This window comes from Pseudorasbora parva, chromosome 2 (assembly GCF_024679245.1).
Source record: "Pseudorasbora parva isolate DD20220531a chromosome 2, ASM2467924v1, whole genome shotgun sequence".
In the NCBI taxonomy this organism is placed as follows: Eukaryota; Metazoa; Chordata; class Actinopteri; order Cypriniformes; family Gobionidae; genus Pseudorasbora; species Pseudorasbora parva.
The window spans coordinates 3876947-3903781 of record NC_090173.1 but is presented as its reverse complement, the minus strand read 5'-3'; the positions used below and the strand labels follow the sequence as shown (position 1 = coordinate 3903781).

At 40.9% G+C, this 26835-nt stretch overlaps 1 protein-coding gene across 1 annotated transcript in view; it reads left to right on the top strand.

Annotated features, from left to right (window-relative positions):
• The window catches only part of LOC137048106 (zinc finger protein 665-like), a 79271-nt gene that overhangs the window by 12141 nt on the left and 40295 nt on the right, over window positions 1-26835 (top strand). The gene's annotated exons all lie outside the window — the stretch shown is intronic.

Below are 26835 nucleotides of genomic sequence, written 5' to 3'. Positions count from 1 at the left end.
CTAGTCTGACGTGTCGGACATGTTCCTGGAGAGACGAAGAAAAAATCAATATGTCATCCAGGTAGACATACAGAAACTGATCGACCATGTCTCCCAACACGTCATTGACTAGTGCCTGGAAGACCGCGGGGGAGTTGGAAAGCCCGAAGGGCATAACCAAATATTCAAAATGGCCCCTAGGGGTATTAAACGCCGTCTTCCACTCATCCCCCTCTCTTATGCGCACCAAATGATAAGCATTACGTAAGTCCAATTTCGTGAATACGGATGCTCCCTGTAACCTCTCGAAGGCTGAAGACATCAACGGCAAAGGATAAGTATTCTTTACCGTGATGTTGTTCAACCCCGGTAATCAATACAAGGTCGCAGAGAACCATCCTTCTTACTCACGAAAAAGAACCCCGCCCCCGCTGGAGAAGAAGAGGGGCGGATGAACTCGGAAGCTAGAGAATCAGAAATATATTTCTCCATGGCCTCCCTCTCAGGTAAAGAAAGAGAGTATAACTTGCCTTTGGGCGGAGACTTGCCTGGCAGTAAGTCTATAGCACAGTCATAGGGACGGTGGGGAGGGAGAGAAGCAGCCCGGGACTTACTGAACACCTCCTTCAGGTCGAGGTACTCCGCGGGCACGTTAGATAAATCCGCCGTCTCCTCCTGAAACACAGAACGAGACACAAACGAACGAGCAGAAACAAGACAAGAGGCATGGCACTGATTACTCCAACCAATAACTGAATTGTGTCCCCAGTCAACCCTGGGATTGTGTTTCAGCAACCAGGGATGACCGAGGACAATGGGGATGAGGGGGGAGTCCGTAATGAAGAACTTGATAGTCTCAGTGTGATTGCCCGATATGACCAGAGTGAGGGTGTCAGTGGTGTGTGTGATGGTGGGAAGTGTCTGTCCGTTAAGGGCGTGCACAGCAATGGGGTTGGGGAGGGGGGTGAGAGGAATCTGGAGCTGTGAAGCGAGGTGGCGGTCCAAAAAGTTACCCTCTGCCCCGGAGTCCACCAGCGCCTGGCAGTGATGAGATCCATTAGCCCACTGCAACCTACCCGGAAGGAGAGTCGCGGACGAGGATTTCCCCAACGCAGCTCCACCCGACAGTAACCCCCGTTCTACTGTCGGGCTCGCTCTTTTAACGGACACTGGTTGAGGAAATGCCCCGCCGCACCACAATAAAGACACAAACCTCCCGTCTTCCGGCGATCTCTCTCCTCCCGGGAAAGCCGAGCTCTCCCCACCTGCATGGGCTCGTGATCGATGGGTGGGCTGACCGTGTCGTTAGCCAGATACTCCCGGTACTCTGTTAATCTCCCTGTCTGAAAACGTTGGTCACGGTACTCTAGGCGTGAATCCACTCGCACAGCCAACTCCATGAGTCCGTTAAGATCAGTGGGTAGTTCCAGTGTGAAGATCTCCCGTTGGACACGGTCAGCCAGCCCATGCAGGAAATGATCCCACTGCGCCTCCTCGTTCCATTTGCACTCTGCCGTTAAAGTCCGGAACTCGATGATGTAATCGGAGACGGGTCGATTGCCCTGGCGAAGCTCCGTCAGTTTCTGGGCTGCCTCACGGCCCACTATGGCGCGATCGAAGACCCGTCTCATCTCCTCCGAGAGTGCTTGGAACGAGGAGCAGCATGTGTGTTGGTTCTCCCAAACCGCCGTTCCCCACAGCGCAGCACGGCCCGCCAGCAGATTGAGAACTAATGCCACTCTGGAATTCTCCGTGGCGAATGTCATGGGCTGTAATGAGAAGAACAGTGAGCATCTGGTTAAAAAGGATCTACACAGATTAGGCTCGCCTGCATAGCGTTCCGGCGTAGGGATGCGGGGCTCGTGCTGGCCGCCGATGTTGACTGGGTTCTGGGGAACCGGCGGTGGGGCTGGCGCAGCGGGTTGTCTGAGTTGTTGTAGCTGGTTGGAGAGCTCGGACACCTGCGCCACGAGAGCCTGTACCACCTGGGTGGTAGCTGTCACCTGTTCATCCTGGCGATCCATCCTCTGATTACTGTTAGCGAGATACTCCTGCAGTCCTGCAACTCTCGCTGGATCCATTTGTGGTCAGATCGTTCTGTCAGGGTCTAAAAAGAGACTGAAAGATCCAAATGCGATAACTCATTTATTGACAGAACTGCACAAAGCACATAAAGTCCGAAGACCACTGAAACTCAGAACGGGCAGGATACAGGACAGTCAGGCAGGTCCAGAGAACGGTGAAGGCGGTGAGTTGGTCAGGGCTCGTGACGCAGGGGAAGCAGTGGGCAGAAGAGCCGCGGGAATCCTGGAATCCGGAACAGAGACGATCTCCCGGGAGAGAACAACACACACCAGGGACCACAGAGCCTGCAACGATCTGACAATGTTTGCAGTCAGTGCCACGTATATGAAGGGAGCGGTGATGAGTGCAGCAGGTGATAGTGCTCAGGCAATAATCAGAAACCACACCCCCAACACAACCACACAACACACAGTGAGTGAGACGACGGATTGATGAACCGTGACAGTTGGTTTTGTAATGTTTGCCACAGCTTTGCAATTCAGCACTCCAGTCAAGTAAAGTCAGGTAATGTTAATTTATGTGAAGTTTTTATTAACAAAATTTCGGGAGGAGCATGTGCAGATAATTAAACCTCACTAAACACAAGTGGAGCACGCTCATATAATTAATCCTAATTAAACACAAGTGGAGCACATCAAGCTAATCAACGATAAGAGGGGTGTATATATACAGCAGATTTACCTTCTTTCGTTGACCATTTTCATTTTAGCATGGATGGCTTTTCCAGCTGGTCGCCTCGCCCGCCCACGCTGTATAGATCGCTCAAACAGCTTGAAGCAATTCTACAATGCTAAAAGAAAATTCCTTACAGAATTCTAAGCCATTTCCATTACAGTAAAACCAATTCTGCTTTTCCTGAATGTAATTGCATTTGCTGCGATTCACTTGCGTTTCCGTCTTCTAAAGTCTAATCATTGTTCTAAGGTAAGGTTATGTTCACAGCTGGTTGTTTTAGAAAATAAATAAATAAAATGACGACAGAGTCGCGGCTGTCGCGCTCGGACAGTGTAAAAAGTGCACACCACAGACTTGCTACAGGGGAAACTATATGTAACCGGGTAGGGAATATCCTGGTAGTTGATCAATTTCACCGGTGATTACTCTCATGTGTGTATGACACAGCTGTGTGCGCTGTCCCCTTTAAGAGCGTGCACGCGCAGAGAGAAAAAATGTGCATCAGACTGAGAGCGCAGTGAGAGGAAAAAAAAACAGAGTTGCACAGAGAAAGAAATAGTTGATAAAACTGTTAAAGAGAGACACTCTCCAGTTTAATTTCGACTTGCAGATCTGTGGTGAATGCAATAGTGTGATCGGATTGTGTAGATGGTGTAAAACGCTGTGTATACGAGTGTTGTGTTCCTGCATGCGAGAAATCTCCAGTGGGGGAGGGGAATTCGGACCTCATCAACGGAGATAGAGCGTCAGTTGATCTAAAGTGTTATGGAAGTTGTTAAAAGGTTAAAATAACGCTGTTTATTATATATGTTAATGGAACATGCAGTAATTATTGTTCTTTATACTGTATTAGAGGGGAGAACAGCGATAACGTGTGCCAGCTTTCATGTGAGCTTTTTCTGTGCGCTTCAGAGTCTCAATAGACTCTAAAGAGTGAGTTTTGCTCATTATATTCTTTTGAAGTGTGTTTATGAATAGTATTGTACACTGTGTTAAGCATATACTATTTTATTCAGTCTAGTTACTGACTGGTTTCATCAAAAGGGGTTGAAGTGTAATGTATGTGATGTATTCATGTGGTAAAATGTGACGATTTCTCATTTATGCTGTATTTTATTTATTCCTTTAGGCACATACAAGCCCCTACCGTTGTTTTGCACACCTTGTATTTATTTTTGAGATTATCATTGTGAAGAACCTTTTCTTTTAATTTTTATTTCATTTGTTTTTGTAATTCTGGTACTGGTTTGTTTCCCACTCTCACTGAAGTCATTTGGGTGGTTTGATTATTTTTGTTATATGCCAGCTTCTTTTTATAAATTAGAAGTGTCTCACCAAAAACGTTTTGGAACTGTTTTCTTCCCTAAACAAGAAAAACATTAATGCTGTGTCTCCTTTGAGGCTCAGTCTGGAATAAAAGAATCCTTTTTTTTTTTAGATGTCATGGCTGTGTCCTATTTTCTGATAAGAGAAGACATTGAATGGCCACATCTAATAGAAAAAATGATCTTAAATAATTTGTTACATGCATCAATCTTTCTTTCGATTGCCGCCTCTGCATAATACAGACAGATACTTTTCACACGTGACAATTGCGTTCATCATGGACCCACTCAAGGTGGCTGTGGTGATGAACTATAGCCTAAATATAATGTTACTTGCTGGTAAAGCTAAATCATTAAAAGATGCCATTACAAAGCGCATATTACGCCAAACGATCAGCCACTGGAACCAGATGATAATGTGAGCCTCACGTTACAGATTCTAAGTGTTCTACGGGCTCGCACACCAATGCTTCAGTTCAGAGCAGTGCACAATGAATCGCGCACATTCATGTCAAGGCGAATTCTCATTAAAAACGAATATGTTTTCTTCATTGTGCTAACATTTTATGTCGTATTACACACTTCACACAGAGAGGCCGGATAGCTGGCCTGAATGGTTGCAGCCAAGTGAAGCAAACTCACGTATCAGACTTTCCAAAGGGGGTTATTATCACCGTAAATCCCTCACACACTTGGGGCAGTTAAGCACTCCACTGACAACTGCGTTACTAAACAGAAAAACAAACGGCAAAGAGTAACAGAAATGTAGAACGCATCCATGCGCCTTTCACAGCTTGCGCTTCATCTACTACGGACTGCCTCTCATCAGCGAGTGAGATGAGAGTACGTTCCGCCTTAAAGGAGCAGTAGCTAATTTAACAAGGTAAAGTATCCACTGAGGCTTCTTAAGGGACCGTCTGCAAATTCACAGTAACTCACCAAAAGGCTTTTTCACGTTCCAACGTTTGTAGTACTTTCCTACTGGCCAGACTTACTTACTACAGGTGAAATTAACTGGAGTAAAGCTGGCTTGACATGGTCATTCGATATCCGTGGATCTAGGGACCGTCTCTAAAGTTATATTCAACTTTGGTATAGGACTGCACAACTCTAATCAAATTTCTAATCGTGTTTATGATTATATGTTAAGATTTGATTTTGTTAAAAGCCGCGTTGTTCCATTTTAGCCTGTAAACACAATTTAAGATGTTTTTTATAAAACCTGTGATTTCTATCCCTCCATTTAAGTCCATTCCTAGTGCTGCGGGCATCATTAAGTATTGACGCTAAGGCATCAAGATGGCCAGCGGCGGGACCGTCCATTCTTCTTAAACTTTGTATCAAAAAGATCCAATGACTATCATAAAAGCATTGTAAAGATAACTAATCGAGTGTCTAATCCAAAGTTAAGTCTTCTGAAGAGACACAATGGCTTGATGAATATATTTAACACAACGCACATACTGTAGTAAACATGGACGTTCAAATTATTGCAAGCCATGTGAAAACAACATGAGTTCATGCAGAATTAAAATTTTTAGGTGAGCTAAACATTTATAGTTTTAGGAATAGTCATTTTGACACGCTTTCTTGCGTTCAGAACTGTGACGGATTGCACTGATCAATTGAAGTGCGTGCGCTGCTGGAATGGCACTCCTCAACGTCAAAGCGCAAATATCATTTAAAGCGGCTCTCCTTATAGCGAAAGTGCAAACATCATTTAAATCACCAGATCACATTTTGGTTTAGTAGTATGGTTATCCAAAGCATTTTAGATGGTTATTTTTATATGTGTAGTTTATTAGTAGCGGGAGAGGAGGGTCATAGAGACCGGGAGAGAATGCTGCCTGCATCGAAAGCGTGAGTGACATTACTATATTAAACCACTATTTAATGTGGAATATAATGTATTATGATGCAATGGGGGAATAATTGTGGGTCCAGTTCATTGATAAGGTAAGTATCATGGTTTATAGCGTATAGCGACTCGTGACACAAGTGTATCGTTACACCCCTTATAAAGCTATATTCAAAACATCATTCAATGTAAATTGTGATTGTCGTATTAAATAATGGCAATTACAATTTCAGGGGGAAATATGGATATTTATTTCAATAGGATACTGCATTGGCTCATACAAAAAAATATGCTAGATTTAAAAGTAATCGCTGTTTCCCTCATACAAATGTGGTTCTCCATCTGTCTGCCTAACCTTTTCTCCTCAGACGCAGCAGTGCTGTTTCCTTTGCTCCCGCAGGAGCTCAGTTTCTCTGACTAATTTCACCACTGCCGCAGCAGTGCTGTTTCCTCTGTTCCCGCAGGAGCTCAGTTTCTCTGGCTAATTTCTCCACTGCCACAGCAGTGCTGTTCCCTCTGCTCCCGCAGGAGCTCAGTTTCTCTGGCTAATCTCACCACTGCCGCCGCAGTGCTGTTTCCTCTGCTCCCGCAGGAGCTCAGTTTCTCTGGCTAATTTCACCACTGCCGCCGCAGTGCTGTTTCCTCTGCTCCCACAGGAGCTCAGTTTCTCTGGCTAATTTCACCACTGCCGCCGCAGTGCTGTTTCCTCTGCTCCCGCAGGAGCTCAGTTTCTCTGGCTAATCTCACCACTGCCGCAGCAGTGCTGTTTCCTCTGCTCCCGCAGGAGCTCAGTTTCTCTGGCTAATCTCACCACTGCCGCAGCAGTGCTGTTTCCTCTGCTCCCGCAGGAGCTCAGTTTCTCTGGATAATCTCACCACTGCCGCAGCAGTGCTGTTTCCTCTGCTCCCGCAGGAGCTTAGTTTCTCTGGCTAATCTTACCACTGCCACAGCAGTGCTGTTTCCTCTGCTCCCGCAGGAGCTCAGTTTCTCTGGCTAATCTCACCACTGCCGCAGCAGTGCTGTTTCCTCTGCTCCCACAGGAGCTCAGTTTCTCTGGCTAATTTCACCACTGCCGCCGCAGAGCTGTTTCCTTTGCTCCTGCAGGAGCTCAGTTTCTCTGGCTAATTTCACCACTGCCGCCACAGTGCTGTTTCCTTTGCTCCTGCAGGAGCTCAGTTTCTCTGGATAATCTCACCACTGCCGCAGCAGTGCTGTTTCCTCTGCTCCCGCAGGAGCTTAGTTTCTCTGGCTAATCTTACCACTGCCACAGCAGTGCTGTTTCCTTTGCTCCCGCAGGAGCTCAGTTTCTCTGGCTAATCTCACCACAGCCGCAGCAGTGTTGTTTCCTCTGCTCCTGCAGGAGCTCAGTTTCTCTGGCTAATCTCACCACAGCCGCAGCAGTGTTGTTTCCTCTGCTCCCGCAGGAGCTCAGTTTCTCTGGCTAATCTCACCACTGCCGCAGCAGTGCTGTTTCCTTTGCTCCCCCAGGAGCTCAGTTTCTCTGGCTAATCTCACCACAGCCACAGCAGTACCGTTTCCTCTGCTCCCGCAGGAGCCCGGTTTCTCTGGCTAACCTTCTAGTGGCTGTCCTCTGCTTCTTGCATTTTTGGGGGGTACTCTGGGTTCGGGCCAAATTCCTCCCCCGGCGCCCTCCCCCGGACAGCACGCCAAATACGCATAATCTTTACTCTATTTAATTTGATGTAAGTGTGAACTAGTGAAATAGCACTTTAAACCAAACAGCTTTACAGTATTTCAAGTGGAGAAACAGTGTCACGTTACAATCCAGCTGGGGATCAAACTCGGGTCTCCAGTTTGTGTCTCCTTAACACTAACCACTTAAACACTTGAGAAGGTTGAACCCAAATGCAGAGGAATAATAGACAGTAAAAAGTCTGAGTCTTAATCTTTGCCTTTTTACTTCAGATGGGAAAAGACAAAATAATAGCAACAGTCTTAGTTAACACTTTAAGTTAAATGTGCTACAGGGAAAACTCCAACAACTCTCTTTGTGAGGCAATACAAAAAAGGTAATCCAAACAAAAGAGATCTTTTTAAACATCAGATCAGGCAGATAAATTCAGAAATACACAAAAGGAACAAAAACCAAAGGCTGACAGAGTACACAGCTTAATTACTTGAGTAAATGTACAGATAACCCTTGCTAAATTTTATTCAAGTACAAGTAAAAAATAATACAGTCAGATGTACACTTAAGTAAAAGTACTGAAGTACTTATTTTTAAAAGTACTTGAGTATCAAGAGTACAACAGTACATTTTCTAAATATTGCATTACTACTGTCACAGTTCTGACATTTATGTACAGAAACGTCCTACATGGAGTTATGAAAAACGTTAATGTAAATACTTTGGAGAATGTAAAAGGGATTGAAAGTAAAATCCAATCATTTTCATCTTTTTACCATGTTGCTTTATTTAACATTTCTCACTTACCCACAAGGCAATAGCACAATGGCAACGCTCTGACAAACCTCTGCTAGAGTTTTAATGGATTATTTGCACCCACATTTGAACCTGACTGTGTTAAACACAACGCATACTCAAGAACATCACGAGTTGGCACATTCCCGGGATGGACCAGCATCCATGGGTTCGTCTCTTACCTAAATCTGACCATGGAGTTGACTTTGGCGTAAAGATGAAGCTGATTGCTGATAGGCTGTCCCAATCAGTGGCGCCTGCACAATCCAATCACGTTTGAGAGGGAATACACAAATTGAGGGTTATGAGATTTAATTTTTTTCCTTTTTTAAAATGTTGATTATGGAAAGAAATGCAGTGGAGTAAAGAGTACAATATTTACCTCTCAAATGTACTTGAGTAAAGTCGTGAGTACTCCTCAAAAATGATACTTGACTAATGTAGATTCCTCAAAATTGTACTTAAGTACTGTACTCTAGTGATGTTGTTCTTGAACAAATTGTTCTTTTGATCCGGTTCTCAGTAAGTAACTGGTCAAGCCGGTTCACTTATCGAACTGAATCGAACTTTAGTTCCGTGTTGATGACACAAGACGCAAAAGACGAAGTAGCACGTCCGACTAAAAAAGAACAGATTTAGGCGGTTCAAACATCGAAAAGTTTGCAGAGAATTGGAAATATGCTTATGATGATGACTACTGTTATTAAATAACATTTTATTAAAACATTGAAAAAACATACATTTTACTGTAATTTATTATGCACACAGATTATTGTTAAGTGAAATGTATATGTTTATAAGACTGGTTTATTCTTTCTATATAGCTACTTTAGACTGAAGGGGGGAGTGGGCCAACACCCTTGCCTCTTCATCATATGCATCTTCATCATATGCATCTTATCCTTTTGAATGATTTTTAATAACCTCATGAATTTCATAATCAGTTATTATCCTTTCAAAATAATGAATTATTGACAATCAATATTATTTGATCATTAATACATTTAACTATTATTTAATATGATTTTGACTCTATGTCTGCTGTATGGTGTCTAATTTGCTTTCCAGAGACGGTCTGACAAAGACAGTCTGACCCCTATCTATGTGCCCTGACATAGATAGCCTGACTTCTATCTCTGGGTCCTGACCAACAGGGCCTTGGAGAGAAAGTTAGAACTTCCAAGAGGTGAATCCTGCCTGTTGTTAGTAACCGCAGGACAGGAAGGGGTGGGAGGATTTGAGTCTCCCAATTGTGATTTCTTCCCATTTATATAGTGTGATTTTTTTTTTTTTTTTTTTTCCATTGATCGAAGTACATTTTTGTCTTTATATTTCTTTTATAGAATGAGGTAGATGACATTAGTCATAATTTTCTTTCTGGAGATTGTTTGTCATGTGGTGTTGATATCTTGTCCTGTTGATAAGCTCACTGCTGCGCTAACCTTGGAGGAGAGATGTGCCCTAGAGTCTTGTGTGTGTGTGTGTTACATGTTCTGTGGAGGTCTATGGAATGGATTGGACCGCTTTTCTCACACACTAGACCTCTTGGCGTCTTTCTAGGACTCCCCTGAAGTCAACACTACCCCAATCTTGGGATTGTCTGATGTATACATCCTGATTAACAACAACAACAACATCTCCTATCTATTCTCACGTGACACATTGTTTAGACTTTATGCCAATCAGTAATATTCCACGTGTCCATAATGATGTAAATCATGTCCTTGAAATTGGTATAACTGGTGTGGTAATTTTGTGTAGAGTAGAGTATGATTGAATGATTGATGATTGAACATCCTGACTCCTGGTCTTCATTTCGCATATCTGGTCTATGGGTCAAAACTGTAACCCCTAACAAGACTAGTGATGTTTGGTTTCTTGAATGAATCGTTATTTTTAGCCGGTTCTCAGCAAGTAACCGGTTTAGCCGGTTCATTAATCGAACTGAATTGTTCCGGGTAGATGACGTAAGACTAGGGGTATAACGATTCGTTTTAACAATGATTCGATTCGTATCACGATTTGAGGTTGTCGATACGATTTAAGCACAATATTGGTTCATTTAGAACGATATGATCCGAAAAGATTCAGTGACTTGAAATCGTTTCAGTAACTTTTTAGTCAAAAATTGTAATCAGTGTGACTGTTTTATTTCCGTCAAATCGAATCGTTGTTAAAACGAATCGTTACACCCCTACGTAAGATGCAAAAGCCGAAGTAGCACGTCAGACTAAAAAAGAACCGAAAGAGCCGGTCAACCAGCTGTCGAGTTTGCCGAGGATAATCGAGGATGATTGAGGCATGTGAAAAAATGCTTATGACTACTGTTATTAAATGACATTTTTTTAAAACCTACAAAAACCTTTCTGTAACGAGATTTAAATACATTTTATTATATTTTAAGTTGTTAAGTGAAATTAATAAATTTACAAGACTATAGGTTACTTTAGACATGTAACATATCCACGTTTATGCATATCTGTAATGTGTGCTGTACGTGCAAAACTTTTAGGAATCTTATCAAAGATTTGCATGGGCATCTCAATATTGGTTAGTCGTATCCGACGTGAAGGAACCGCGAATTAATCTGTAAACACAAACACCATTAACTTAAGTGAACTGGTTTTTTTAAATAGACCTTCATTTTATTAAAATATGAAAAAAAAAAATACTATGGTGTTGCACGTGCAGGATTATATGTTAAATCATGGAGTTTATAAGGACAATGAGTTGGTTTACTCGTTCTATGGTAGGCTTTTGGCTACTTTAGACATAAAGAACATATCCGCGTTGGTGATCAGTGCCTGTAATGTGTGCTGTAGTTGTGCAATTTTCTGTCGAACTCGACGTGAAGAATAAATTAATTATCTGTGAACACAAACACCATTAACTTAAGTGAATGAAAGGCAATAATAATCCGCAAAATGCACTCACGCAAATAACTTTATTCGATTGTTTCAATATGCATTGACAGATTACTTTATTTGAATGTTTCCTTGATATAACATGAACAATGAACAATGAACAACCATCATTGCATGATGACGCAGGAACCTATGAATCACTTTTTGAACCGGTTCATTGAGCTGAACTGTCTGAAAAGAACCGGTTCGTTGAAATGAATCAGGCTTAGCATCACTACTTTAGACATGTAACATACCCGCATATGTTGATCAGTGCCTGTAATGTGTACAGTAGTTAAGAGCTTTGAGTGCCTAGAAAAGCGCTATATAAATGTAACAAATTAATTAGTTGCGCAATTTTCATTCGAATCTGACGCGAAGGATAAAATTAACTGAACACAACACAAACCGCATTAAGTGAATGAACGGCGATAATGAGAAAATGCACTCACGCAAATTTAGTTTCAATATGCATTGATACAGATTATTATTTATTTGAATGCTTTTTGAACCGGGTCATTGAGCCGAACTGTCTGAGAAGAACCGGTTTGCGGAAACGAATTGAACTTTGCATCACTACTGTACTCAAGTAAATGTACTCTGTTACTGTCCGGCTCTGACAAAAGCATACCATCCAAGAACAAAGAAGAAGGCAGGAAAAATTCTCAAACCAAAAAGTCTTAGGAATGCCACCTCTTAAGGCCGGAACACACCAAGCCGACGGTCGGCCGTCGGGCAGTTTTTGTGCGTCGGCCAACTAAGTTTCCTCGGTGTGTTCCACACAGTTCCACGCCGTCGGCTGGCGTTGGTCCTCGTCGGCTGTTTTTCAGCCGCATGTCGGTCAGTCGGGACATATGATCGTTCTGATTTGCTGTTCAGCTAGCGAACCAGTGCACGAGAAAATAAAACGGAAGTGACGAAGCAAGTAAACGACAGAGTCAAGAGGGAACACAGAACGCCTGTCTCCTCCATAGACAGTAAAAGAAAGGTGTCGTCTCATTTGATTATATTCCTCATTACGATACATGTTAACACATGTTAATATATATGGCTGTGTAGACCGAGGCAAGTGAAGACAAACAGATCAGCATGATCCAGCAAAGGCCAGCTTAGTATCACACTACGGGAAAATGTTAACGTTATGTCAACTGTGTGGCGAAAGCAGAACTGTGGCGTGAGATCGCAAATAAAGTTGTCATGTCAGGTAAGATTTCCTTTTTTGCAATAGTTTTTTCTTCTTCAGTAGTCCATATTTAAAAAAAAACTGCATGTTAGATTGTTGTGTGCAACTTTCATCTTTGCACAGCAGTTAATTTCACATTCAAAATGCACTAAAGATATCAAAACACTTAATGCATGTCTTTATGTCCAAAAGCAATGATAAATCCACAGTTTAGCCCTCATATATTTCGGTTGTACTAACTGTGTGGAGAGTTTTGCAAAAGTGACCTAAATGTATTGAGAAATGTGTTCTAGCGACTGTAAAAAAAAATGCTGTCATCCAGAATACATCCAGTTAAAAGTAGAACAAAAATGAACATTACAATAGCCATGAAATTGACATAACTCAGCGTAATGTTTTTTTATTTTTTTTATTGTCCCTCAGAGAAAGAGCTCAAGAAGCGGTGGGATTCATTGCGAACCCAGTACATGTGTTACAAGAAACATGGACCCTCAGGAAGTTCTGGAGCTCAGAAGACCCACCTGCAGTTTCTAGAACCTCACACAAAAAGGAAGGAGTGCACCTCAAATCTAACTATCAGGGTACACACACACACACACACACACACACACATATATATATATATAATATGTATGTGTGTGTGTATAATTTATTTTATTTATTTTTTCTTTCCATTTGAACAAATGAACATTTTGCTTTTGGTAAAGTGGCCAATGAATGTTCAGATGGGTCTATTTACAAGTAATTCAACAAATCAACTTCCACAATGTGCATCTGAATAGATCCATTTAGCCAATTTGCAGGGTATTGTTTTAGCTGTGCCCTGTTATTGTTATGGGTTATTGGTGAACAAGTGTAAGAATCTATTGTATCACATTGTTCACATTTTGATTGTTTCTTTAAGGAACCTTTGTCTGAAAGTGAATCCTGTTTGCCCTCAGATGGTACCAACAGTGACACCTGGATTGGCACCCGTGAGGAGCCCAGCTTCATTACGGCTGAGCTACGGCCCAGTACACCCTTGGCTGAATCTACCTATATAGCTACTTTTATAGCTATTCTCTATATAGCTATTTGTGCCCATTGTACTGAACATTGGAAAATAAAAAACTTTGACTTTGGGTACTTGCATTCACAGTTCTTTATGTAAAAAAGGATCACAAAACACATGATGCAGAATTCTAACCCTTATTTTGCAATTTGACATCTAACTAGCAGGGTAAATAAACACATCTGTATTGATGTTTTAATTTAAAGGGGGGGTGAAATGCTGTTTCATGCATACTGAGCTTTTTACACCTTTAAAGACTTGGATTCCCATCCTAAACATAGACAAAGTTTCAAAAACTAATGTTGGACGTTTGATGGAGTATTTCTGTGGTAAAAATACTCCTTCCGGTTTCTCACAAGTTTCGGCGAGTTTTTTTCGAGTATGGGTCGGTTTGACGTTAATAGAGCAGAAGGTCCTTGTATGGGCTGTACGGGCTCTTCTCCCGGTAGGGTGCGCGCGCGCGTGACTAGAGGGAGAGAGAGAAAATGCACGCTGTAAACAGTCTCTCAGGTGCAGATCCAGTCGTCCGTGAACACTTATGACGCGCCGCGCTCCACTTTATTCCTATGGGTGACGACGAGCGACTTCAACGCTTCAGCACAGCATTCCGGGAAGGCAGCGCTGCATTTGAACCGATTTGAACGCAGAAATGACGGGAAGCTTCACAACATCGCTTCAGTCGCGTCTCAAAATGGATTTCCACGGTCACTGCTGTCACAGGACTTCACCAAATCATACCAAAGAAGTGTTTTTGACAGAGCGGTCCTGCTTTGGAAGCAGCCGGTGAGTTAATCAACTTCAAATGTCTCTGCTATTGGCTACCGTCGCATGAGTAAACATCAGTAAACGATACGATCGCGTGCTTCGTCATTCAAATGCGCTAACGGTTACTCCATTGTTGTTCTGTATAACGTTACACTATTCTGACTCTGACGTGCAAAACCGTTTTGCTTGCTACCTCTAAGGTCTAGTCACATACAATAGTCCATAAACCGAATCATGTCCTCATAAACTGCACACAAAGGCCCCTAAATACAGTACATACCACAGAGACGGACATCCTGATGTTGCCGTTTCTCCTGTTCAATTTATTTCAGCCTCAGATTTGATTGTGGATAATTATCTGTATTAGCTGAGATAGATGGGTTTCTCCCGGTTTCTCCACGCTTGAGGACGTCACCGCTTTGCGCTCTTGTCATTCTTTAGCTCCGCCCACACGATACGCCTCCAGGCGCTCGGTTTTTTCCGGAAAGACTCGGTACAGCCCATATTTCTTTTATAAATATGATAAAACTAAAGACTTTTCGGAGATATGAAGGATGCAATACTACTCTATAGGTACTCAAGATTGACATGAGATTGACTGAAACTGAGTGTTTCACCCCCCCTTTAAGAATAAATAGATTTTCAATTAATAGAGACATATTTTCATAATGTGTTACTTCCACAATACAATGTTATCAAAGTGCAATATCTGTAAATTAATAGTTAGCATGGTTACTGTCAGTTAAGTTCAGTGTATGGTTTAGTGTTACATTATTTTCATTCACATTTCTGTGCCACTGGAGATTTCATTTCCAAACTGCTGTTATGTGATGTGCAAGAAGCAGCATGATATCATTTTGAAGAAATGTCACCATAGGCATGTTTCCAATGAAAAAAATATATACAAATTCTGTCATAATTCATTGAACTAACACCAAGCATTGTCACAAACATAATTTACTGTAAATCAGAATGCGTCATACACATATATTTATTTTAACAATCCTTATAAGTGGCCATTGTTCAGATTGTGTCACATTAACTTCCACAATGCATCTGAATGAGCCAATTTGCAGGGTATTGTTTGAGCTATGCCCTGTTATTGTTATGGTTCATTGATAGGTGAACAAGTGTAATAATCTATGGTTTCACATTTTGACTTCAGGTATGGTTTCACCCATTTAGTGAGCGTTCCTCATATTTTTCGCGTCCGCTTCTACCTTTCCTCTTCCACAAGTAAAAGACCAAGGGCTGACAACGGCAATGCCATTTGCAACGTTCTGAAATGCACGAATCCGTCTGTGTGGGGAAACGAAAACGACAGCTGATATCTTTATAGCTCTTCCGGTTTCCCGCTTCGAATAACGAAAACAGACTACTGCCACCAGCTGGGACGGAAAGGTATTTCCTCTAACGCAGGCGCAGAACGGACGCGCTATTGGCCGTCTGATGTCGAGCGTCGGCTTGGTGTGTCAGGGCAACTTTGGACCACTTTGGACCCAAGACGCTGCCGACGTGAGCAAACGTGAGCCAACTCAGCAGTTTGCTTTCGTCGCCACTAGTTGATCGGCGTCGGCTTAGTGTGTTCCTAGCTTTAGGCTAACTTCAGGACTGCCCAAGAACAAAAGGCTGTGAGGCCTTAAATAAGGTTTGTCATTAGGTGTGATTAAACACAGGTGAGAGCATTACAACCATTTAATTAAAGGGGGGGTGAAACACTCAGTTTCAGTCAATCTCATGTCAATCTTGAGTACCTATAGAGTAGTATTGCATCCTTCATATCTCCGAAAAGTCTTTCGTTTTATCATAGAATGACGAATGTGCACAAAGCGGTGATGTCCTCAAGCGTGGAGAAACCCATGGCTATCTCAGCTAATACAGATAATGATCCACAATCAAATCTGAGGGAGAAATAAATTGAACAGGAGAAACGGCAACATCAAGATGTCCGTCTCTGTGGTATGGACTGTATTTAGGGGCCTTTGTGTGTCTTTACGTGCAGTTCATGAGGACATGATTCGGTTTATGGACTATTGTATGTGACTAGACCTTAGAGGTAGCAAGCAAAATGTTTTTGCACGTCAGAGTCAGACTAGTGTAACGTTATACAGAACAACAATGGAGTAACCGTTAGCGCATTTGCATGACGAAGCATGCGATCGTATCGTTTACTGATGTTTACTCATGCGACGGTAGCCAATAGCAGAGACATTTGAAGTTGATTTACTCACCGGCTGCTTCCAAAGCAGGACCGAACCTTTATTGCTGGGACCGCTCTGTCAAAAACACACTTCTTTGGTATGATTTGGTGAAGTCCTGTGACAGCAGTGACCGTGGAAATCCACTTTGCGACGCGACTGAAGCGATGCCTTGAAGCTTCCCGTCATTTCTGCGTTCAAATCGGTTCAAATGCAGCGCTGCCTTCGGAATGCTGTGCTGAAGCGTTGAAGTCGCTCGACGTCACCCATAGGAATAAAGTGGAGCGCGGCGCGTCATAAGTGTTCACGGACGACTGGATCTGCACCTGAGAGACTGTTTACAGCGTGCATTTCCTCTCTCGCTCTAGTCACGCGCGCGCGCACCCTACCGGGAGAAGAGCCCGTACAGCCCATACAAGGACCTTCCGCTCTATTAACGTCAAACCGACCCATACTGGAAAAAAACTCGCCGAAACTTGTGAGAAACCGGAAGGAGTATTTTTAACACGGAAATACTCCATCAAACGTCCAACATTAGTTTTTGAAACTTTGTCTATGTTTAGGATGGGAATCCAAGTCTTTAACAGTGTAAAAAGCTCAGTATGCATGAAACAGCATTTCACCGCCCCTTTAAGGAGAATTAACCTGGGTAGAAATAACGACATCTAGTGCTGAAATCAAGGAACTTCAGATAAAACATTAGTGTCAGTGTCGCTTCCAATCAGAATTTTACTTCCGTTTCTACTGCAAAGTGTCTCTCCAGTGTTCATGTTTTCAATCACAGACGTCTGACCTCGACATTAGACTTAATGAAAACCAAGTCCAGAGCATTCAGAACATCGGACTGGGCAGAAGGTTCACCTTCCACAGGACAGTGACCTGAAGCACACCTAAGACAATGCAAGAGTGGATTATAGATAACTCTGAATGTCTTTCTCTGGAAAAACCTTAAGATGTCTGTCCACCGACGGTCAGACCAATGGCAGAAAATCTCCAAAGGCAAATGTGCTAAGCTTGTCACATCATAGCCAAAAAGACATAAGGAAACACAGGAAAAGAGACCAGAAACAAAGCAACAGAAATTAGGTCTGCACGATTAATCACAATAAAATTGCACCGGATTTGGCAAAGGCAGCGATTATTTAATGTGCATCTCCTCAGTGAAGCATTACTCTGTGAGCAGTAGTAAATGCTGCTCAATCTCAAAGCCAGAGGGCGCTGTCATGCAGAAACTCCAAATGTGCCCAGCAGAAGTACAATAGATCACATTATTCCAGGAAATCCCCATGAACATCATAATATCAGTCAGATGAAGAAACAGAAGACTGAAGCACTTTGATTGGTTGAACAAGACTAAATGCTTCTCATGTTTGAAAAGATGTATGATGAACGTTTAACTTTTCAAATGCTGTTATAAGAACATTTAGGCAAGGCAAGTTTATTTATATAGCACATTTCACACACAATTCAAAGTGCTTTACACAGAAAAGGGAATTAAAATAATCACAAAAGAAAAGCAAGGAAAATAGTTAAAACCTTTATAAAAGGAATTAAAAAAAGAAAAAGATGATATACATATACTTCTCATCTGGTAAAACATTTCAGAGTAATTTATGTTTGTCTCTTATATTTAATTAATTTCTGGGTCTTCCCCATACTGGTCGTCTCTTTCTCTGTGGATTTATTTCAGCGCGTCTAAATAATCTGTCAGACGTCTCCAGCAGATCCGATCTCTCTCCTAAAATCGGCTAATAAGAGCTGGATTATATCAGTCCACACTCTGATTTATCACCCCTGCAGTTTCAGTTTTTACTACTGATCACAGAGCAGTCCTGCACTGACAAACTGCACATAACAGCCTTTGCCATTTCATAATCGCGATAAGCCAAAATCTATTTAAACAAGTTTTTTTGCAATTTCTGTCCAAGTGCCAAAGTGCAAAAAGCGTGTCTTGTTGGCAAGTGCAATTCGCACATAGCCTGACAAGCCAGAGCCACATCAAGATGTTTGGTCTGGAAACTCTCCATTGACAGCTCAATCCGAGGGGCAGATAAACGGTTGTCTTTCAAACTCCCTCTGCACGCGATAGGATAGCGCTACACCAACCAGAGCAACGAAGGTGAAACAGAGCTTGTTGATAGATTAAACATTCGCCGTATCCGGTCGGCTAAACCCCGAACACATCTTCCCTTTTTAAGAATGACTTCAGTGCCGTTCTTTGTTCTTTTCTCAGAGAAAAGCTTAACTCCAAGTCTTCCAGAGTTGCGGTCAAAGCTGATTCGAAAGACTGCCACCGTTCGCCAGTTTCTGTGTTTACTAGAAGCACGCAAACGCGAGTCGGCCGTCGTCATTATGGCCCCGCCCACCGACTCTATACACGATGTGATTGGTCCGGCAATAGCTAGGGGAATACAGCTCTGAAGGGTATTGAGAGTTGCTAGACGACACTCGCGGGCAGATTAAATTTGCTGCCGCTAGGGTGCGTCTAGATTTCTAGGCTATTTCGCACTAGCTATGCCTAATAATGCCTGGCTTTGCCAAACAAGACTTTAAAGAAACGGCCACAGCTCAGTACAATCAGTAAAGTGAATGCATGACTAAAGATCACTGTTTTCAACACGGCTTCGACTCCGCCTTTTGCAAAGCTTGCTGTTCTCTCTTTTCTCATCACAAATCTCATCGGTAAGGCATTTATTTTCTATACAAATTAAGAAAATGTTCTAAATGTGGAAATAAAGTGCCAAACAAAATGTTTAATAATAATAAAAACATTTATGGGATAGGTGTAAGGAGGGCTTTTATTGTCCCTTTAAGGGGGCATTCCATGTAATAATTTAAATAAAAAGAATAATTTATACTGTCATCATTGCATCCTGTTAATGTACAACAATACTGAGGTGCACATTGTATGTATCTGTCAAAATAAATGATATATTACATGTAATTACTATTTATATGGCAAAAAACTGCTGCTTTTATATGGTGTAAATAGCATATATCACTATTTTCACTTAGTAAATAGAATGCAGCTATTTGCACAGTGTAAATATCATCTATCGCATAGAAAATATGTTATTTTCACAGCAACTCGATTCTATTTACATTTAGTGCAAATAACCCATGCCTTAATTTTATTGTTAAATGCTATATTTTATGAAGACCTTTGCATGCCGTTATGAAAGTGGGAATATGTCGTCGACACTGCTGAGAAGATACTTTTCTGTGGTCAGAAAATATAATGGTATAACTTTTTTTCATGACGTTGGCCTTGCTAGTCATGAGAAGAAAGATACTAATAGCTTGCTGTCCAATATTTTGAATTTCGTTGAAAACCTACTTTTTCTGACTCCTCCTAGACCGTTGGTCTGATTTTGAAATTCTGCAAGCTTTATGATGACAGCTTTGGCATATTGACACCAAACGTTGTGGGTAATATTTTAACCATCTGCGCATGGTCTGAAGTGCAGGTGAAAAGGAAGAATTATATTTCTGTGGCCATGAAAAATACTCTTCTCTTAGAATGAATTAATAATCAAGACTGATCACAAGATGAACTGATTGATTGATGGGAATTTTAATGTAGTGATCGACATCAAGTTAATCTCATTAACTGATTCAAATATTCATAATTAATCATAATGAATAGACATAATGTGTTATGAATCATTATTCATATTTAGTGTGATTTAGTGATTCATAACACATTAATAATATTAATGTGTTATGAATCATTATTAGTAATTAGTATACGACCATACAACACGATTTTACCATCCAGCTAGGTCCATATTTGATTACTCCTTCGGGGTCGGTCAGAAATCTTGGAGTAATCTTTGATGACCAGCTGTCCTTCAAAGACCACATCTCGAAGACGGCTCGGTCATGCAGGTTTGCATTGCACAATATCAGGAAAATCAGACCATTCCTTACGGAGCATGCAACACAGCTTCTTGTCCAAGCCCTGGTCATTTCTAGACTTGACTATTGCAACGCGCTTCTGGCTGGACTTCCAGCTTGTGCAATCAAACCGCTGCAACTGATCCAGAATGCTGCGGCATGTCTTGTATTCAATGAGCCCAAAAGGGCTCATGTCACACCTCTATTCATCTCTCTGCATTGGCTACCACTCGCTGCCCGGATCAAATTCAGAGCTCTGACTCTTTCTCATGGATCTTCCACAAGCGCAGCACCCGCATACTTCGACTCACTCCTACGCGTCTACACACCCACCAGAAGCCTTCGCTTAGCTAATGAGCGAAGGCTTGTGGTACCATCACAGAGAGGCATGAAATCCCTCTCTAGAACTTTTTCTTTCATTGTTCCTGGTTGGTGGAACGATCTTCCGTCCTCCATACGCACAACAGAATCACTCGCTTCATTCAAAAGACAGGTAAAAACTCATCTCTTCCATGAGCACTTAAGCTTACATAAAAAAAAAACAACTCTCTCCCCTCTATTTCTCTTTTTCTTCTTCCCTTTTTCTGTTTTTTGCTACTCTAAGTAGTGTACAAATCTTGGTATTTAGGGCACTTTTTGTGTTTCTTTGCCTCTTCTTGATGGATCGCTTCCTGTTCTCCTGAGTTGTAAGTCGCTTTGGATAAAAAATGGACACCCGTAACACCATTCATCTTCGGAACACAAATGAAGATATTTTTTGTTGAAAGCTGATGGCTGAGAAAGGCTTGAGATTGGCCTCCATTGGTATTCAGTACATTTCCACTGACCCACTCACAAGACCCTTAAAGGCACTAAAGACATCGATACAAAGCCCATCTCACTACAGCGGCTGTACAATAATTTGACGAAGCGACGAGAATAGTTTTTGTGCACAAAAAAAAAATCGAAATAATGACTTTATCGGCCAAGTTATTGTCTTCTGTGTAGGTCTCGGACATGAACTCACGTGATAGCGGCGCTCCTCCTCTTCTGGGTCATGTAGCCGAACGGCAGATCTGCGTCATATTCTCGCACATGTGACGAGTTCACGTCAATAACTTAGTGGATAAAGTCATTATTTAGATTTTTTTGCGCACAATAATTATTTTTGTCGCATTGTAAAATGATTGTACAGCCACTGTAGTGAGATGGACTTTGTATCAACGAGGTCTTTTTTTCCCCTCTGCCGTCACACACACCTCTCTCTGCGTCATCTGCCCTGTTCAGTGAATGGCTAAGGGGAGCTGAACGCATGCCGGTGAACGTACACAGACAGCAGTTGACAGACGTGAATGAGCGCGCTATACATGAGCATACAGGGTTGCCACGGATTTCTCACTTAATGATATCTGCTTCTTTTGTTTTATATTTAAAGAAAAATTGTTATGATGAGTTCCATTATTGTGCTTATTGCTTTTAATACTCACTATCACAGAGCTTTATTTCATCCAGTTTCTCAATTCAGATTTTACACATAAACATTTGGTAATTCACTATATCATCATACTCCTATTGTATGCTAAAAAGGTATAGGAAATGAAAACATTTATTGGACAGTCGGCTGTATTATATTATTTTAAAATACAATAAATGAGCATGGATTAGGAGAGAAAACACGTTAGGCAGGCAGAACGCAAGGACTGCATGATGACGTCACGGGTATGCTAATTGACGCATGACGTCATCTAGCGACATTTAGCAACTTTTTGGGCAGGCTTTACATACTTTCCTTGGAAAATAGTGAATAGGTTTTTTTTAGATGAAAATAGTGTCCTGTAAATGCCACCGAATGTATGAAGTCACAACCATTCGTCCAAACTGTGTTCAGATATGATCAGTTCTGTGTGGTTAAGATGTCAGTTCCTCTTCTGTCTTTAACGGTTTCTTTAATAGCCTGTGGTCAAACTAACTGAGCTCTCGCGCTCAGGAGTAACATGTTTCCAAACCTCAACAGTGAGCTCAGCGCTCTGAAAATACACTAAAACATTCACACTAAGTGCCATCTTGCTCAGTTAAAACTAGACCAAAGGTGATGGAAACAGCTCTGAAAACCCCAGAACTCAAAGCCAGAACACAAAGAGGACAAAAGGCAACAATTAGGCAAAAAAAAGTATGTCTTAGTTTGATCTCACTGGTTTTAGATTTTTTTTTAATGATATTTTTGTAATTTAATTTTACACAAACACAATATTTTCCACTAAAATATTTTATAGCTTGACATAACTAGTAAGATTTTTAATTTGCATGACTTGTTAGGTCTAGAAAAATCCACATAAGGCCTCATATATCCAGGCTTTCCAAGACCTTAGGCTGAATTAAAAAATAAGAGATAGCTTTACTTTTTTGTGGTTTTATCTTATTTTAAAGTTTTTTTTTGTTTCCATAGGTAAAGTTTTGTACTTTTTTGATGCTGTCATTTAGGCTTGGGCGGTAATACGGTAATATGGGATACCGCGGGATCTAAAAATAGCAGCGGTATCAGTTTCAATACCATCAAACCGTCATAAAAAAACAATGCACTTATATAGGAGATAAGGATTAAATATTAAATATAATTTATTTAATGCTTAAACATTTGTATGCGTGGTTGTCGTGACAGCGTGGATGAGCGAGAGAGGGGGAAAGAGTCGCGCACCGAGTGATTTAGTCTCGAAAAAGAACACAACGGTAACACTTTAGACTACTTGAAGGGGTGTGCATAAGACTGACATAACACCTTCATAATCATGACATGACACGTGTCATGAATATGAAGGAGTTTTTATGCATGTTTATGACAACTGTCAGTAAGTGTCATTCGCTTAATTATGTCATTTTTAATGCAATGATGACATTTCGGAGTTGTCTTTGTTATGACAACTTGACATAAACCAATACATCATAACCTGTCAGTGTCTTTGTCATGACAACTTGACATTACCAAGACAACATAACCTGTCATAAACATGACATAACAGATTATCAAATTTAAGAAACTTACTTAGCTTATAGGGTTAACCTTAAACTGTTATGTGGTTGGTTTTGATGTTGACTGAGGCCATTATAATGTCATACATTTTTTTCAGTAGCACAAGTTTAATTTGTCATTAAAATGTAATTAGGTGTTAATACGCTGTCAAATTATTTTTTAATAACAGCATCATTAATATTTTTCAGTTCACAATGTTTAATTTTATTTTTTAAGTTTCCTCCACCAGCTTCAACAGAAGGTTAGATAATAGACAATTTCAAATGTCTTACAAAATATGAAAAGGAGTTCGAGAAATAAAATCAATCAATTAATTTTTAAGACCTGCCCTCTTACAGAACTGACTCTTAAAAACACAAGGCATGAATTTATACACAGGTGACCAGCACCAATTAACGCAAAAAGGGGAAAACACGTACACAAATAATGGCCATTACACAAAATAAACATATATATATATATATATATATATATATATATATATATATATATATATATATATATATATATATATATATATATATATATATATATATCAACATCATATACACACATAAACAAACACAGAAAAATAACACTTTGTCAAATGACTTCACTTTATAAATTATCTACCGATGTATATAAATAAGAGGAATAGTCTTTAGAGCCCCACCCCGGGCTGAACAAGGAATGGTTGTGGCTAGATCCTAGGCCGGAACATTATATATAGGGCCAACGTTTCCGCCCGAGCCCCTTTTGACGGTGCACCAGCACACGAGACTCCACCATAACAAAGAAATGGTAAGAATAAACTCAAACTATTCGTTAAAGAGTGAGCGAAAGTTTAAATAAAGTATATTAAACCCAAAATAACGTTGTTGTGAATTGTTTTTACTTACTGCAAACTAAATTGACATTAAACACCTAAACAAACTAACCTGACTGAGGCTCTGTCAACAACTGTTACAGCGTACACATTACCAGTGGTGCCACCATAGACATCATCATATAGGTGTATATGTCTATGCCACTCTATCATTTTGAGTTATATTAATAGTTTTTAATGATTCTGTACGATTTCCTCTATGATGCCATATTTCAGGTCAAGCTAAATATTCATGACACTGTTATAAAATAATTTGACAGAGTATTGACACTTAATGACATGTAAATGACAAATTAAATGTATAAAAAAATCATGACATTATAATAGCCTAATGACAGCCAACGTCAAAACCAACCACATGACAGTTTAATAATAATAATAATAATAGATTTTATTTATAACGCACTCAACATCATGCCGGACGCTGATGACGCTAGCCTGGTGCAAACTTCAGCCACCATGCAGCTCAAGCCCGAGGGAGACCACCAGTGAGCAGCCGACACCCAGAAGAGAGAGCAGCCGCAGCGAGCAACATCAAATGTCCTTCAAACCAAAACCAACCACAAATTCAAACAAAAACAGAAGAGAAGCGGTGAAAAAACGGCAAACAACGTCCTCTCAGTGGCTGCCAGCAATCAGCAACAGTCCCAATAGTAGCTCTGTTAGACTAGTCACAAACATAAGAAAATATAATAAAATCTAAATTTAATAGTAAAGTTAACATGATTTGTGGGTGGAGATGCGGCGAACAGACAACGCCAGCGTCCTCTCCCCCACGTGGCCTAGCAACTAATGTAATGTAAACCCAAAAAGGTAAGTAGTTTCTTAAATTTGATAATTAATCTGCTATGTCATTTCATGTCTGTATATGACAAGTTATGTTGTCTTGGTAATGTCAAGTTGTCATGACAAAGACACTGACAGGTTATGATGTATTGGTTTATGTCAAGTTGTCATAACAAAGACAACTCTGAAATGTCATCATTGCATTAAAAATGACAAAATAATTAAGCGAATGACACTTAATGGCAGTTCCCATAAACATGCATAAAAACTCCTTCATATTCATGACACGTGTCATGTCATGATTATGAAGGTGTCATGTCAGTCTTATGCACACCCCTTCAAGTGAAGTGTTACCAACACAACTTCTGCAGTTTGGCAGCATTCGGGTTTCGACCGAACAAGAAGGGAGAAGCGGTAAATACAGATGAGGCAATTTGTAAATTGTGCAACAAAAAGATGACCATGAGAGATGGAAATACCTCGAACCTAAGGTCGCAATTACGAAACCACCATCCACTCACTGCTGCAAGGATGAGAAACCGAGCGCGCCCTCGGACTATGCCGTAATAATGTCGGGGCCTTTTCACACAGTTGGCAATGTAATGCATGAAAAAAACCATGAACTCTACAAGAAGCAAGTGGACTTGGGACTCACAAAACATAGTCTCTTAACGGTAAGCATAAAACGTGCAGAGAGAGTTCCCTCAGGGGCAGCGGCTCAAATGTAAAAAATAAATAAATAATATTTAAACGTAAGCTATAGTAAAATAGAAAACCTTTTTTCTGTATTTTGTAATCAAATAAATGCAGGCTTGATATGCACAAGGGACTTATTTAAAAAATGTGCATGCAAATTTGACCAAATGGAATAATATACATTGATGAACTTATTTATTTAGGCTATGCATTCATTTGTTTATTTAGGCAAATTAACTCATTCATTCATTAAACGAACTAAACAAACATCGGCTTTTTTTGCAGTAAAAAAAAAAAAAAAAAAAAAAAAGCAGATGCAATGGCAGGTCCCGCATCAGCACCGTTGAGGACCGAGTCGGAGCTGAAATAACAGCATACTGTTCGGAGCCAGTTACTCATCTCAAGGAGACGAGGACCCACTTCTCTGGTGGAAAAATGCTGCCGGGCGTTTCCCCCAGATGTCTCGAGTGAAACGAAAGCCTACCTGTGCGTCTGTGCCACAAGCACACGGGTTTTCAGCACCACAGGTAAAGTTGTCGGTCCACAACGTGCCCTGTTAAAGCCAGACAAAGTAAACATGCTGGTTTTTTTAGCGAAAAATCTTGACTAGATTTGATGCCACTTGCCATTCGTTTCTCTTTCGTTTTTTCCCGTTTATTTTCCCCATTTCGTTTATTATTTATTTAATTGATTCAGGTATTTTATTTGGTTTTCGTTAAAAACAATATTGGAATGAAGACTGGAAATAAGTTGTTTTTATTGAGGCCTATTGCTTTGCAAAAATTTTAATAATATATAACATATTTAATGTTCAGAGTCTCATCTCCCATTCCCTTTAAAAGCCAGTTGCGCTCGCACCATGACGGACTGCGTGTGTCCGCAGAGTGTACACATGTTGTGCACTGCCTATAGGCTAATGTTACAACACGCCCTTTAAATAACTAAAAGTACTGCGCTATTGACTTTAGAGCAGGTTTGTGTTGGTCAGTGGTCAGTCGTTTTCATTTCAATGCTCCTGAACACACACATGGTTTTCAGACCAGACGCCCTTGGGTGAACAGATGCGCCAGTGCATTTGAGAACTGAACTCAACATGAGAACTGCGTCAGGCTGAAACTA